The sequence below is a fragment of the Delphinus delphis genome, chromosome 3, assembly GCF_949987515.2.
Source record: "Delphinus delphis chromosome 3, mDelDel1.2, whole genome shotgun sequence".
NCBI classification, from domain to species: domain Eukaryota; kingdom Metazoa; phylum Chordata; class Mammalia; order Artiodactyla; family Delphinidae; genus Delphinus; species Delphinus delphis.
This window is the reverse complement of record NC_082685.1, coordinates 59,701,625-59,717,906: the sequence shown is the minus strand read 5'-3', so window position 1 is coordinate 59,717,906 and position 16,282 is coordinate 59,701,625.

Here is a 16,282-nt window from a genome sequence, read left to right as displayed (position 1 = left end):
CTTTAATTTTTGCCATTTCAATTACAATATGTCTTGGCATGGTCCTCTTTGGGTTGATCCTATTTGGGACTCTGTGCTTCCTGGACCTGGATGTCTGTTTCCTTTCTCAGGTTAGGAAAGTTTTTCAGATATTACGTCTTCAAATATGTTCTCTTCTCCTTTGTCTCTCTTTTCCCATCTGGGACCCCTATGATATGAATTTTAGTACACTTGATGTTGTCCTGGGGTCTCTTAAATGGTCCTCATTTATTTATTTTTTAGTTTTTCTATTCAGCTTCAGTTATTTCCACTATTCTGTCCTCCAGCTCACTGATCCATTCCTTTGTATCATCTTATCTACTGTTGATGCCTTCTAGAATATTTTTTATTTCAGTTATTGTATTGTTAAGCTCTCCTTGGTTCTTCTTTATCTCTTCTAACTCTTTTAAACCTTTCATTGTGTTCATCCATTCTTCTCCTGACTTCTTTGAGCATCTTTACAATCACTACCTTGAACTTTTTATCAGGTATGTTGCCTAGATCCACTTCAGTTTGTTCTTCTTTGGGGGCTTTACCTTGTTCCTTCCTTTGGAACGTGTTCCTCTGTCTCCTCATTTTGCCTAATTTGCTGATTTTATTTCTGTATCAATATTTGGTAGTTTGTTTATGTTCCCCAACCTTGGAGAAGTGGCCTTTTGTAGGACATTGTCCTGTGTGTCCCATCCGCTCACTCCCCTCTGGTCACCAGAGCTATATGCTCTAGGGGTGCCCCTTATTTGGGCTGCATGGGTTCTTCTGTTGGCAGGGTTACTCAGTGGGTGGTCTGGTAGGCATGGCTGGTCCTCTGTCTGGTCAATTGCCAGATTCTGCTTTGTGTGAAGGCTGCTGGCTGCTGGTGAGTGGGACTGTGTTACAAGGCCACTGGCTGTGGGCCCAGGGTTGGGGATCCTGGGACAAGTGCTGGCCCACTGGTGGGCAGAGGTAGGTTCTGGAGTGGTGGATGTAGGACTTGGGGTCTCGGATAGAATGTCAGCCTGCTGGTGGGCAAGGCTGGTTCCTGAGATGGCTGGCTATGGGGTCCAGGGAGTCCCAAAGCTGGTGTTGGCCTACGGGTGGGTGGGGCCAAATCCCGGGGTGGCTGGCTGAAGGGCTCTAGTGGTCCTGGGGCTGGTGTCTGCCAACTGGTGGTCAGGGTTGGGGCCCAGGGGGTCCCAGGGCTGGTGCCTGACAACTGGGTTGTGAGGCTAGTTCCAGGGCTAGTGTGAGCCCACTGGTGTGTGTAGCTGGGTCTCACAGTCTCTGGCTGCAGGGCCCTGGTGGTGCCAGGGCTAGTTTCAGCACACTGGCATGCAAAGCCAGGTCCTAAGCCCTCTGGTGGACAGGGCTGGGTCCTGGGGCAGCAGGCCTGTTGGTGGGTGGGGCTGTGTCTCTGCCCAGGTAATTGCTTGGCCTGAGACAACCCGGTACTGGTGCTAAGAGCCTATTGGGTGGGGCTAGGTCCTGATGTTAATAAGCTAGAGGGAGAATTCCCAAGTGGCACTTGCCAGCACCGGTGTGCTCGTATTAGAACATGCTCCCCAAAATGGCTGCCACCAGTGTCTATTTCCCTGGGGCGAGCCCCAGCTGTTTTCTGCCTCTCCAGGAGGCTCTCCAAGATCAGCCAGTGGGTATGATCTAGGCTTCTTTCAAAATACTGTTTCTGCACTGGGTCCCAGAGCATGTGAGATTTTATGTGCGCCCTTTAGGAGTGAAGTCTCTATTTCTCACAGCCCCGAGCTCTCCTGAAAGTGAGCTCTACTGGGCTTCAAATGTCCTGGGTGCTTATCTTCCCTGTGCAGGACCCCCAGGCTGTGGACCCCAATGTGGGTCTCGGACCACTTACTTCTTGGGGAGAACCTCTACAATTATAATTATCCTGCTGTTTGTGGGTTGCCCATCCATGGATACGGGCCTTGACTATACCATGTCTCTATTTCTCCTACCCTCTTATTATGGTTCCTTCTTTATATATTTATTATTTATTTAATACAGCAGGTTCTTATTAGTCATCAATTTTATACACATCAGTGTATACATGTCAATCCCAATCGCACAATTCATCACACCCCACCCCACCCCCACCACTTCCCCCCCTTGGTGTCCATACGTTTGTTCTCTACATCTGTGTCTCAATTTCTGCCTTGCAAACTGGTTCATCTGTACCATTTTTCTAGGTTCCACATATATGCGTTAATATATGATATTTGTTTTTCTCTTTCTGACTTACTTCACTCTGTATGACGGACTCTAAGTCCACCCACCTCACTACAAGTAACTCAATTTCGTTTCTTTTTATGGCTTAGTAATATTCCATTGTATATATGTACCACATCTTCTTTATCCATTCATCTGTCCATGAACACTTAGGTTGTTTCCATCTCCTGGCTATTGTAAATAGAGCTGCAGTGAACATTGGGGTGCATGTGTCTTTTTGAATTATGGTTTTCTCTGGGTATATGCCCAGTAGTGGGATTGCTGGATCATATGGTATTTCTATTTTTAGTTTTTTAAGGTGGTTCCTTCTTTATGTCTTTAGTTGTAGAAGATCTTTTCTGTGAGTTTTCTGGCTTTTCTCATCAACAGTTGCACTGTAAATAGTTGTAATTTTTGTGTGCCTGTGGAAGGAGGTGAGCTCAGGGTCTTCCTACTCTACCATCTTGGCCATGCCTCCTTGATTACTGTAGCTTTATTTTGAATTCAAAGAGTATAAGTTTTACCACTTTGTTCTTTTTTAAGATTGTTTTTTCTTATTTTAGACCCTTTGAATTTTTATATAAATTTTAAGATTACTTTGCAATTTTCTTCAACAAAGCCTGCTGGGATTTTGCTTAGGACTATATTAAATCTATAGGTCAATTTCAAGAGAATAGACACTTTCACAATTTTGAGATCTATGATTCATGAAAATTGTATACTTTTCCATTTATTTGGATCTTATTTAACTTCTCTGAGGATGTTTTGTAATTTTCAATGTAGAGGTCTTACATATCTTCCATTGGGTTTATTCTAAGGTGTTTGATATTTTGGTTGCTATTATAAATTTAATTTTATTTTTCAATTGTTTATTACCAGAATAATGCATTACAATTAATCCATGTATTATATATTGGCATATATTATGATAGTTATGATTTATCAATGAATTGCTGTTTTAATCATTATGAAATGTCCTTATTTTTCCTCTTGTAACTTTCCCTGTTCTAATGTCTTCTTTCTCTGATATAATATGGCTGTGTCCCTTTCTTATATGTTGTGATATGCATGGTGTATCTTTTTCAACCCTTCTAATTTCAACCTGTGACTTTATGTTTAAAGTATGTTTCTTGAAAACAGCATATAGTTGGATCTTGCTTTTCTATTCAGTCTGACAGTGTCTGCATTTTACATGTAGTGCTCATCCATTTACACCTGAAGTAAGTATCAGTATTGTTGGAGTTGAAGTTTAGCTTCTTGGCATTTACTTTCTATATGTCTGTATTAGTTTGCTAGAGCTGCTATAACAAAGTACTACAGACTGGGTAAGTAACAGAAATTTATTTTCTCACAGTCTAGAGGCTGAAGGTCTGAGATCAGGGTGTTTGCAGAGTTGGTTCCTTCTGAGGGCAATAGAGGAAGAATCTGTTCCAGGCCTCTTTCCTTGGCTTATAGATGACCATCTTGTCTCTTTGTCTTTACATTGTCTTCCCTCTATCCCCATGTCTGTATCCAAATGTCCTCTTCTTATAAGGATATCAATCATATTGGGTTAGGGCCCACTTTTAACTTAATTACCTCTCTATAGGCCCTAGCTCCAAATAAAGTCACATTCTGAGGTACTGGGGCTTAGGACTTCAACATATGAATTTTGCGAGGAGGCACAGTTCAGCCCATAACAGTGTCTCAAAGGTCCTTAGTTCCTTTGTTCCTCCTTTCCTGCCTTCTTTTGGATAAGTCAGGTACATTTTTAGTTTTCCATTTTATACTTTTTACTGACTTCTTAGTTTTACCTCTTTGTGTTATTTTTTAGTTGGTTGCTCTAGAGATTACTATCTGCAACTTTAACGTTTCACAGCTACCTTCAAATATTATACCACTTATGAACATTCTAAGAATGTCACTACACTATCATTCCATTTACCCCAAGCTGACCTTTGTGCTCATTTTGCTATATATTTTACTTTAACATAAAGTAAACCCTATAGTAATAATGTATGTAGAAATAAATATGTTTAGAAACCCTAAAGTATATTGATATTAGTTTTACCCTAAATAGTCAGTTATCTTTTAAAGATATGTGAAAATGAGAAAAAGTTAATAGTCTTTAAGCAATTATGTATAAAAGTATAATTAAAAGATATATAGTATTTTAAAGAAATATAAAAATACATAAATGTATTTATTTCTACATGCATTATTACTATTATTAAAAGTAAATAAAAATATGACGTATTTTCATTCAGCAACTCGTACATACTGTTCTGTTGACTCTGGCCTCCATTAAAGCAGCAGTTTCTGACCTTAGGTATTACAACCAGAGAGATGAAGGCTAAGTGCAAAGGGAAAGTCCCTATAAAGGAAAGAAATCAGTCTTGCATGTAATACTGGGCTTAGAAAATACTACTCCCTGCTCAGACATAGGCATACTGCATTCCTTCTCTACCATGGCCCCAGGAAGCTCTCTGTCAAGGCTCAGCAGGGCTTTTGCACACTATTAGAAAGATATACCTTCTGAATTTTAGCATCCAGTGAGTCTGCATAAGAAATCATGGATGGATCTTTATACCACCCATCACTCACCTTTTGCAAGGAAGATGGAATAGGGCAAAGGCAAAGAGAGAATGAGGTCTTCTGAAGATAAGAATGATCTGGTTTACAGGAGTGACTCTCCACTGGTGAAAATACTGGGGCTTGGAGATACTGAGAGATTTTTTTTGGTATGTAATTGTAGAGCTACTAGTGAGGATAGGGTGGTTTTGATGGTCCTCTCTGTCTTTCTGAGCAGCCCCCCATTATTCCCATCACATAGCCTTATGGCCTTTATGGCAGAAATGAGAATGAAGATGCAATGTGCAAAGTGTGGGCATCTTGGCATTAGAAAGGGCAGTGCTCTGCATGCTTGTCGTCTCTCTTTGCTTCACATAGCCCTGGCTCTCACCCTGGTAGTGCCAGCTCATATTCTGAACTGAGATTCTCATTTGAGGAGACCCTAAGGCTTCTAATATCAGGCAGGGTCCTACTGCCTGAATGAAAAGAGAGTCACTGAATTCAAAATGAGAATGAGTAGTGGTTAAGTGCTTCATCTAAATTATTTCATATGCTTAGTGCTTTAAAATTTGCCATATGTGAATGTAAATGAAACCTCATTAGCTTATGCCATTATGCAGTAATCATTATGATCTGATAGAGTTGACAGATCTTTGCAAGTCATTTTTTCAGATATCAGCTGAAATTGCAAATATCCATAGTGACTTATGCTTAGAAAATATTGCTAGGTATTTGTTTTACACAAATGGTTAATACTTGGAGTGAACATTCTCAGGCAATAAATTGAATAATCTCAGAACCTGTTTGTCTGTCATCACCAGTTAGGAATATTTTGGTTGTAAAAGAGAGAAAAAAGAGCTCAAACCAAATTAAGCAAAAAATGGGAGTGAGGAGGGTAGTTCTTGGCTCATAGATCTGAATGATTCAGAAATGATTCAAGCAGTGCTTTATCCGATAACATATGTGTTGTAACCAGAACCTGATTTTTCTCTTTTGCTCCATCTTTTGTAGTGTTGGCTTCATCTTCAGGCTCTACACACTGCCCAGTCCCCATTCCCAGCTCTTTTCTTTTCTACAGCTGGCTGCTGCTAGCTGCAAACTCATGACCAGCCTTGAACTACATTGTCCAAGGGAAGAGGATGGGTCCCCTCTGGTTGTTCCTGCCTAAATCCTTAGATATCCTGTCTCTTATTGGCTCACATTTGTTCATGTGTCCCTCTTGAATCAGTCATGGTGGTTAGGGGAGGAGGAGACCGTATCTGGCTTAAATCCCTCAGGGCCTGGCCATGGAACCTAGTGTGAGTCAACCCTACCGGAACCACAGAGTGTCAGAGGATGGGAGGGAGGGATGGTTCCCCACCGTGGTCTGGGGACACTGGCCTGGCACCTGTGTTAGCATCTTGCTATCACTGTCTGGAGATGGTGACCTAAGAAGTGTAATATTGCTTCACATTCAGTCCTTTCTTTGTTTTATAAACCCCAGTCTTTGGAATTTTCCTTATCACATAACGGATGCCTCCTTTTAGGGCATCTACAGGCATGTTTTGCCCTTATCAGGGACCTCCCCTTCTTGTCAGGTATAAAAGTACCTCTCATTCAAAGACTTCCAGCAACAAAATTAAATAGTCTGTGTTTCATTTCAAAATGTATACTTAGCTGTTTTACTCCTGGGTACTGTAACAAGTGTATCTGCCTACAAGCTGCAGAATTGTTTGAATTACCATCATCATCATCATTTTCACTGTAGACACTGTACTAGGCACATCGCATGTGCTGTTCTATTCCAGTCTTGGAAGTCACTCCTTTTTAAGTCCTATACACATTTCAAGGCCCAGTTTCAGATCTTCTTCTTCCAGGAAGCCTTCTACAATCACCCTTACCCAATATCTTCCTTGGGTGATCTTTTTTGTTTGAATTATTTATCATGCTCTGCTTTAATCTATCTTCCAAACTGGATTGTTAGCTGCTCAAGGGCGGTGGCCTTAACTCCTGCTTCCTGTATCCTCAGAGCCTAACACAGTGGCCTTGAACATCAGGGGCTCAGTAATTATTGATTATTACTCAAGACTGTGGGACTCTCATTCCTTAGAGGAAATCAGGAAACCTTTGTGCCACATAAGAAAGCTATTTATGCAGGCCATATCCCGGGACATTCTCCTTTGTCTGAGCACTTGCAGGTTTATTCTGTAAAATTACATTGCTCTGAACACTTCTCACACTAAGGAGACTGAAGACTTAGGACCAGAAATGTTTCCCTTAGCAGTTCTATTTTCAGCACCATTCCCGGTAATGGCACTGGGATAAGCATTTATAATACCTGAACTTTGTGAAAGTTAGAGAAGATTGGCATAAGACAGAAGGATCACAGAGCTTGGAATCACATAGATCTGGGTTTAAGTTCTGCATCTTTTCACTTACTACCTGTATTACCTGATGAGAATTACTTAATGTTTATAAACATTAGCATTTTCCCCTATAAAACTAGAAATATAATTCCTACATCAAAAAGTTGGGAACTATTCTTGTCTCCATCCCAACTGGAAATGCTGCAATACAATTGAATTCTGACACTAACTACCTGGAGTTAGCATCTGACACCACAGGTTTAGGGCATGGTCCACAACAAGACTTCTGTTCATACACTAGCCACTGCTCAGGCCACCTACACCTCAGACCAACAGGCTCTCAGTCTGTGAGTTTCCTGCAATGCCCCTCAGATTTGATAATTTGCTAGAACCATTCACATAACTCAGGAAAAGAGTGCTTATGTTAACAGTTTGGCTATAAAAGATGACCATAGGGCAAAGTCTAGGAGGTAACACAGAGCTTCTGTGCTCTTTCCCCATGGAATCAGGGTGTATCACTGTTGCAGTACATTGATGTGTTCAATCACCAAACTCCACTGTGCTTTGGTGTCCAGAGATTTTATTGGAGTTCCATTATGTAAGGACGATTCATTAGGTCAGTGGTCATGTAACTGAACTCAATCTCTAGCTCCCTCTTCTCTCCAGAGGTTGGGCTGGCTCAAGTCCCAAACCTCTAATGACATGGTAGGTCTTTTTGTTGACCAGCTCAGCTAGCACAACTGCAGCTAAGGGCTCCACCATGAGTCACCTTATTAGCGTAACAAAGACACTCCTTGCCCAGGGAATATCAAGGGTTTTAGAAGCTCTCCACCAGGAAACAGGACAAGCAGCAGACAAATTTTTTGTTATGCTCAAGGAAGTTTATGAGGTAATGAATGAAAACATACCTTTATGGTAAGAAAAAGTGAACATGGAACTAAGTAAAGCATTGAGTTTAAAGGCTGAGTTTTTAATGATTATATTGTTAGCATGTTGTCCCTTCCTCCATTTTTCAGTTCTTCAGGACTCTACCAAGATTCCAGCCATGAAAAGACACAGAACACGGAGCGGGTAGTGTAATCGTGGCATTACTCAACATGAAAAGGGATCTGTTGTAACTTATGTCTGGATTTAATTAGTGATGTATAGGACAGCTTCTGAGTAAAGAAATTATTTTAGCCACTCTTCATAAATAATGTTTCCATAACAAGAAGAACAGAGAGAAGGCCAGGTAACCTACTTAGGATAATGTCAGGAGGAGGAATGACAATGGAAACAGGCTTAGATCTCATCAAGTTACAGATATAATGAACACACATGCTGAAGACTTAGATATGCCAGAGTAAAAAGCTGTGATCTTCACATTCTGCAGTGCTACTTTGGATCTGTGTCCCTGGATGAACTCTTTTGAGATTCCACTAGGTTTTCATATCACATCTAGCCTTGAAAATAGGCAAAAAGTACTTTGAGAGAGTCTTTCAGTGGGACCACTATGGCGAAACCACTGGGAGCCACACATCCATTTTCCAGCCATGGGATACTATAAGAGGTCAGAATGAGTGCTATAGGCAAATGTTTATATTATCATGCTCAGTAAAAAAAAAAAAAAAAAGTCACAAAATTAAACACGAATATGATCCTATCCTTATCCTCATGCACGCATGCGGATGGACATAAAAATACTGGGAAACATGTCAGGATATTAATAGTTCAAAATTTCTGAATCATGGCATTACCATTTAATTTCCTGCCCTTCTTTATTCTCTTCAGAACGTTTACATTGCTTATGCATTAGCTTTATCGTAATAAGAATATTTTAAGACAACAAGGCATGCTTGTGTATATATCGCTCTGTAATTACTTTCACTTTATTCCCTGTGTGTCTAAATGATAAGCTTATCTCCCCAAGTGGAATTTAGCACCTGAAAGAGGCATAATGCCTCCGATTTTAGGCACATGGTTACCTTTATGTTAGGTTCTCACTGTTCGTCAGTTTCTGGGTGGGCACATTGGCTGCCCACATTTGCTTTCTCTGAGCAATTGAAAAAGGTAGACTCCTAGAGACCAAAATTTGGGATGAATGTGTAAGGTCAGCAGAAATATTGGTGGCTTAATTCTATGTTAAAACTCTACACAATCTTCTCTAACCCCTTTCACAGTAAAGCCCATAAGATTTTAGACAGCCATCCATTCATAAAAGTTCCCTCCTAAGTCTAGACTTGGCATATCACAATCCGTAAAGTAAGGCTGATGATTCAAACAGAGTACCTGGGAGCAGATTGCCTTTGAATGGATGCTAGTTCTTTTTCAGAAGTAGAGGACTGGGAGGAAATACTGAAGAATGAGTAATGTTTTCTCATGGACTGTTGCAGAGCAAGCCATTCATTGATTCAAAAAATATCATGTTAGAGCTCTTAGAAAACTATGGTGAGCAGAACAGATGAGGTCTTCATTTCATGGAACAAACCCTTTCGATGCAGAGAAAAATCCTCTCAGCAAACATATAACTTAAGGGCATTTTCCCCTGTCCCATAATGTGTCATTGGCAATAGGTGCTGGCTATGAAAATAACCACTTTTGAACTTAAAGACACCTCATTTTCTACTTTGCTGCATCATTCATTCATTTATTCATTCACTCACACACTTTTTCATACAAACAAAATTCAAAAAAACCCAGCAGGCACCTTTACTATAACACTGTGCTAGGCATTGAGGGAGTATGGGGGGTAGAATATTAGGTCTGACATATTTCTGTTGAAAACCATCACCCAATAGACATGATGCTTCTGATCAATGATGCATATTATCTGGATTTCAGAGTTTTTCCAGCCCTCATAGTCCTCAACTTAAAATGACTAAATCATCTTTTTTTCTTTGCAATCTATTAAATATAAACTTCAACATAATTTAGAACACATGGATTTTGAATATACCAAATTTTAGTATATAGGACTCTTTTCCATCTCCAAATAACTGAGAAATAAGGAAACAAGATTTCCTTCTGCATATTAAACTTGAAATTGAAATAATGAAGCCTCCCATTTTCTGATCCATGGGGACTGGCCATGGTGATCAGAGCTGGCCTTCTTCAGGTAATGCCCCTGCTGTTGTCATGAATTAAATATTGACAATAGAAATCTCACCATACAGAACCAATTAAACAATTCAGAAAAGTTAAAGAGACCTTAAGAGGCCCAAAGATAAAATACATGTATTATTAGGTGAAGAAACAAATTTCCTAGAGGCGTTGTTTAGAAATATGCTTTCTTAATGAGCTCCAGAAGCTTTTTCTCCCTTTGTGATATTAAAAAAGGAATAGACTCTGGCAGAAGGTCTTACATCATTTTTCCTGCCAAGGTGAATTCTGAGATAGGCATTTTCTAGTAAATGTCCTTGTTTGCAATAATTGCTTCCCTGGAATTGTGATACAATGCTGCTGTTTCCTTTAATCTAAGTTGTACATGTTTCAATACCTGACCATTCAAGCTATTATAACAAGAGATACAAAAAGAAATTACTTTGATCAGTTTCCTGAGGTATTAGGATAGATGCTGTCATTTACAACCATAAGTGAGGAGAAATCTCTTTAAAGGACAGGGGAATCTGTCCCTGAAACCTTATCTGTTTTCTTGCAACATGATGGAATATGAACACCATCACATATTGTGTTTCCATCCACTGATTGACTAGGTCTTTAAGTGATGGTGACAAATACAAATACTCATTGACTTACCAACAAGATGAATAGGGATTTAGCATCAATCATCTTATAAAAAGCCCCAAATGACATTTGAAACTAGGAAAAGGAATTCAAGCAAAATAGAAATTATTCTTGGGCCCATCAGTCACATCTTTGTGTCTCCACTCAAAGTACCTCTTTCTCTTTCTCTCCAAGATGGGCAAGTGGCTCATCTTCCAAGACCCTAGCTTCACTGAGTCTGTGCTTCATCCCCATGCATGGCCTCAGGGATTTCCCTTTCTTGCAAATATAATTTGTCTAGGAATTGATTCAGTGTTTCAGTAGAAAATTTACTGTTATGCTGTGTGCATAAACAACTAGTTGATTTTCTTTAAAAAGTCAAATAATGGGTCATTTCAGCAAACAGATCTCAAGGGCTGATGTCGGATCAGCATTTATTTAAACTTTGCATGATCAAAGAGGGACAGTTCTTTCATTTCTAAAGATTTATCAAGGCCTTAGTTTACACTAGGTGACGTTCTGGGATTTTGGTGGTATAAAGACAGATAAACTTCCTTCTCTCATGGTAGGTATGTTGGGGGAGAACCACCATGAGTGAATTAACAAAAAGAAAGGGAGAGAAAGGGCGGGAGTGAGAGAGAGACGGAAAGAGGAAGAAGGAGGAGAAGAAGGCAAAGTCTACGAAGAAAGAAAGGAAATTATAAAGAAAGGAGGGAATGAGGGAGGGAGGGATGAAAGGAGCAATAAGAACTCTGAAACAAGCAAGAGATAGAGTGTTCATGTGTAAACCATGGCCTTACAAGTATCACAACTCTAGTTCAATGGAACGTACAAATTAGAGCCACGTGATTTTAAAAGTCAGAAGCCTCTAATAACCCAGCAGCTCTGAATTATGTCATTGATGGGCTATGGCCGCATTGGTTCCTAAAATAATGTGATGTGAAGACAAGACTCCACTCCCCACTCCTACAGTAGAAAGAGCACTGAGTTTCACTTATACCCCTTTCTTGAAGAATCATAACCAATATTACCATATGAAAGATTCTGGAAAGTCACCTATTCTGTTAAACTTATTTTATTGTGGAAACTTTTTTCCTGTTCCACTTATTAACCTCCATCTTACTTGTGTCCCAAATGGTTACCACGTGAGTAGGACGACTAGTGGAAGAGGCATCTTTAAACAGAAAGCATTATCACGTGGACACTCAGCCTTATTAGAGAGTAGTCAAAAGACAATAAAAAAAGCAGTATCCACATTCTAAAGATTTATAATATGAGCATGGGTCAGTTCAGTTCATTAGCACCCATCCTGTACCAGTCCTGGGAATCAAGATGTGAGTAAGGCACAGTCTGCCTTCAAGAAGTCCCAAGAAGGTATGGTATAATAAAAAAAAGTTTTTCCATGTAAATTAAAATGCAATTCAGTATTACTTGCTACAGTAGAGAGAAAGGCACAAGATACCAGGGAAGCACAGAGATTACCTGGTTAAATCTGAAGGAGTCCTAAGGGGTATCATGGAAGGCTTCATAGAGGAGGTGACAAGAATTACACACGTAACATCACTGGAGGATAATCCATGACAGAACAGCTATCATATGGGAAATGCTCTCAGTTCCCAACCCTAAATCTACAGACCTATTTCCACCAGCTCTCACTCTCTCTTCCTTCTCTCATGCTTACTTCCCTTTTCTCCAGGACTGCACGTGGACGACAGACTGTCCTTCTCTTTCTCCTTTCAATCTTTTTCTTGAAACATCAACATCTAAACATGTTCAAGTGCCTCTTATAACAAACAAACAAGCAAAACCAATTCTCCCGTTAAAAATTCCTCTCCTGATACTATGTCCCTCTCCACTTTCCTTCCCTTTACAGCCTGTCTTTTTGTAAGAGTTGCTTTTATTCGTGTCTCCATTTTCTCACCTCTTACTGCTCACCCAGTCCGAAATGCCTTATGATCACATCAAGCCAACATCACAATGCTTATTAAATGACCAGTAACCACCACGTTTCTAAATTCAGGGACCACCTTTCAGCTCTCCATTATTTAATCTCTCTGGAGCATTTCTTGGTGTTAACTTACCACTCCCTACCCGCTTGAATCACACTGTCTCTTTGGCTTCTGTGACATGACATTTTCCTGATGTTCCTCTAACATCTCTGTTCAATCCCTCTTTAGGTCATTAAATATTAGAATTAGTCAAGGCTTAATCACAGGACCCCTCTACTTTGCACTCTGTACTATTTACTCTATACTTTCTGCCTCAGTTTCACTGATATCCATGGATTCAGTTATTACTTACACATGATGAACCATTAATATAAATCATCAGCTTAGCTTCCAACACATAGCCCTGTCCACCTGGCATGTACACTTGAATACTTCTAGGTACCTTGATCTCAACATATGCACAATAGCCAGTTTAGTCCCTTTCCATTGTCTTCTGTCTCAGTGAGTAGCATTCCCATGTGTCTAGTTCCATAAGCCAGAATCCTAGGAGCCAGACTTGACCTCCTTCTCCCTCACTCTTGCATATCCAGTCTATCAACAAGCTCTCTCAACTTCCAAATCTGTGCGTACCTCTTTCCACTGTCACAATCTTAGCCCAAGCAGCCATCATTTTTCATTTGTCTTCACTATATGGTTAGCCAAGTATTTTCTAAATGCAAACTGACCAGGCCTTCTGCCTACTCTTAGCTGGAAGACCAAAATCTTTAGCATGGTCTACAAGGTCCTTCTTTTTCTTTTAATGTGGACCATTTTTAAAGTCTTTATTGAATTTGTTACAGTATTGCTTCTGTTTAATGTTTTGGATTTTGGGCCTGGAGGCATATGGGATCCTAACTCCCCCACCAGGGATCGAACCTGCACCTTTATTTATTTATTTATTTATTTGATTGCACTAGCTCTTAGTTGTAGCAGGCAGACTCCTTAGTTGCAGCTCGCTGGCTCTTTAGTTGTGGCAGGCAAACTCTTAGTTGCGGCATGCATGTGGGATCTAGTTCCCCGACCACGGATCAAACCTGGGCACCCTGCATTGGGAGCATGGAGTCTTAACCACTGTGCCACCAGGGAAGTCCCAGAAGGCGAAGTCTTAACCACTGGAACACCAGGGAAGTCCCTATAAGGCCCTTCTTGTGTTTATTGTTGCATTGCTTGATTCATTCCTTTAAGAAATGTGTTTTGAATGCCGACACTGTTCAAAGCACCACAGAAACAGTGATAAAGAAAACAAATAAAGCTCCTGTCCTCGTGGAGGCATGGAATATATATCCTAGTGGGGGAGATCAACAATTAAAAAGTATAAAAAACAGAGATTTATTTTCAGGGGTGATACGGACTATGAAGAAATATTAAGTAGTATAAGGGATTAGGGAGTAACTAGCTAGGAGTAATTTTAGAAAGGAGGTGGAGGAAGCCTCTTTAAAGAGAGAACTCCCATGCAGAATACTATAGGAGGTGAGAGCATACTTGGGGCCCTAGCTCTCTGCTCTCCCTTGTTCTCTGTGCTCTAGACTGATTGACAGTTTTTATATTCCCCAATGCCTAAGGCTACCCCAGGGCCTTTACACATACCCCCAGTGCTTCCTCTTTACCTCCTCATATTCCCCTGCTTCTTCTTCTTTTTCTCTTCTTCCAGTACTTGTAATGCTCTTCTCCCCTCTCCTCACTGGACCTCTTTTTCTCCTAATCTTCAGATCCAGGCTAAACTCATTTCCTCTAGGAAAAACCTTTTTGGCCCCCTAGACCAAATCAAACTTTGTTATCATGTATTCTTACTGATTATGCCCTTATCTTCATGTTGTCAGTTGAGTTTTGTAATGTATGTGGGTGGATTTTACACATTCAGTGGAATATTTACTGTTACTTGTATTTTAATTAGTACTAAAATTACTGAAATTGAAATTTTTAAAAACTAGCTTCTCTTAATAAGTTTTAATCTCAAGGATGAATCAGTTTTTCAATTTACAAATCTAGTTATTTTCTGTATAAATATAAGAAATGTCTAATTTGTTATTTGATTAATATAATTTGATTAATAGTAATGTTAGTTATAAATTTAACAGATTACATTTTCCATAACATTTAATCTAACTTGTTTAGTTAATTAATCATATCTCCTTAGATGTTTCAAATTACAATCACAAATGTAATAGATCTGATTCTCCCAGGGCACAGTTATAGGCAGATCTAAAACTCAAACAATTTTCTTAGACACTTGAACACTACTTTCAAAACTAATAAATCTCAAATTTTGAATGTAAGGGATCAGATTATCAAATAAACAGTTTACAAATACAATCAATCTCATTATCCTATACATTTCCAATTAAACTCACGTTACCAGTTAACCATTTAAAATCAAAATAACAAGTCCAGTGGGTCAGTCAGCTTACCCATTTCATACAGTGTAAATCCGCGTTTATCCCCCAGTCTGTGTGCCTTGACAGTGTGCCTCAAGAACTGATGTCCTCAATCTGTGAGGCAGGTGGGGCTTGAGGTGGTCAGAGTCCATGGCCTGATTGCATCCTGCCAAGAACAGCCTCATACGGGGTTCCAAATCCCTCCAGTAAGCAACTCCAGTATTCCTTTGAAATATTATCTGTCTCATGACATGGTAACGGTTGGGAAGCACTGCCACAGATATCAAACACACAAATTATTATGATTGCAAAACCTGTCAAAGCCAGATAACAAGTGTTAATACTTACGGGCGTGTTTTACATATGTTACCACCTCTTGGCTTTATTTCGAGACCTCACGGAATGCAAAGACACTTACCCAGATAAGCAGAGCAGATTTGCCATCTCTGGTCAACTGAGGTCACTGGCCTAGGACACGGGACATTGATGGATTTGCCTACATGTCCAGAGTAATTCTACGTGAGTCTCAGATTTAAAAGCTGAGCCCTATTTTGTAGTAGTCAGGCTCTGCATCCTTTCCTAGTTCTTGGAAAACTGCAACCTCTTTCACAATTGTATTGCCTGATTTGAGTTGGTTCTACTCACCCTACCTGGACTGAAACTGACACCTTTCCTATCACGTGGAAAATGTCTACATTCCTTATACTTTAGCTTCTCCTGTCTCTCTTGCCACCATTATTCTATAGTCTCTTATTTATATATAAGGTTATCACAGTTTTAATTTTACATTTAAGATCTTGATTACTTGATTATTCTCTCTGTCCTTCAATGGACTGTGAATTCCATTAGAGACCTGACTATGTCTGCCTTTTGCTCAACATCTTATCTGTACTCTGTGGGACAGGATCAGTTTACCAATGAAGAATGAAGAAATAATTGTCTAGAGGTGTGGTATCCAGTAAAATATAAGAGAAATACACACAATGTGCTCTTAACCTGTTACATTTCACTGGACCTCAAAGCTGGAGCAATCTTCCTTATAACTTGCAAAAGTCATCATATAGGTAATACATAGATATACATCAAGGGATATGTTCCCTGGACAAACAAT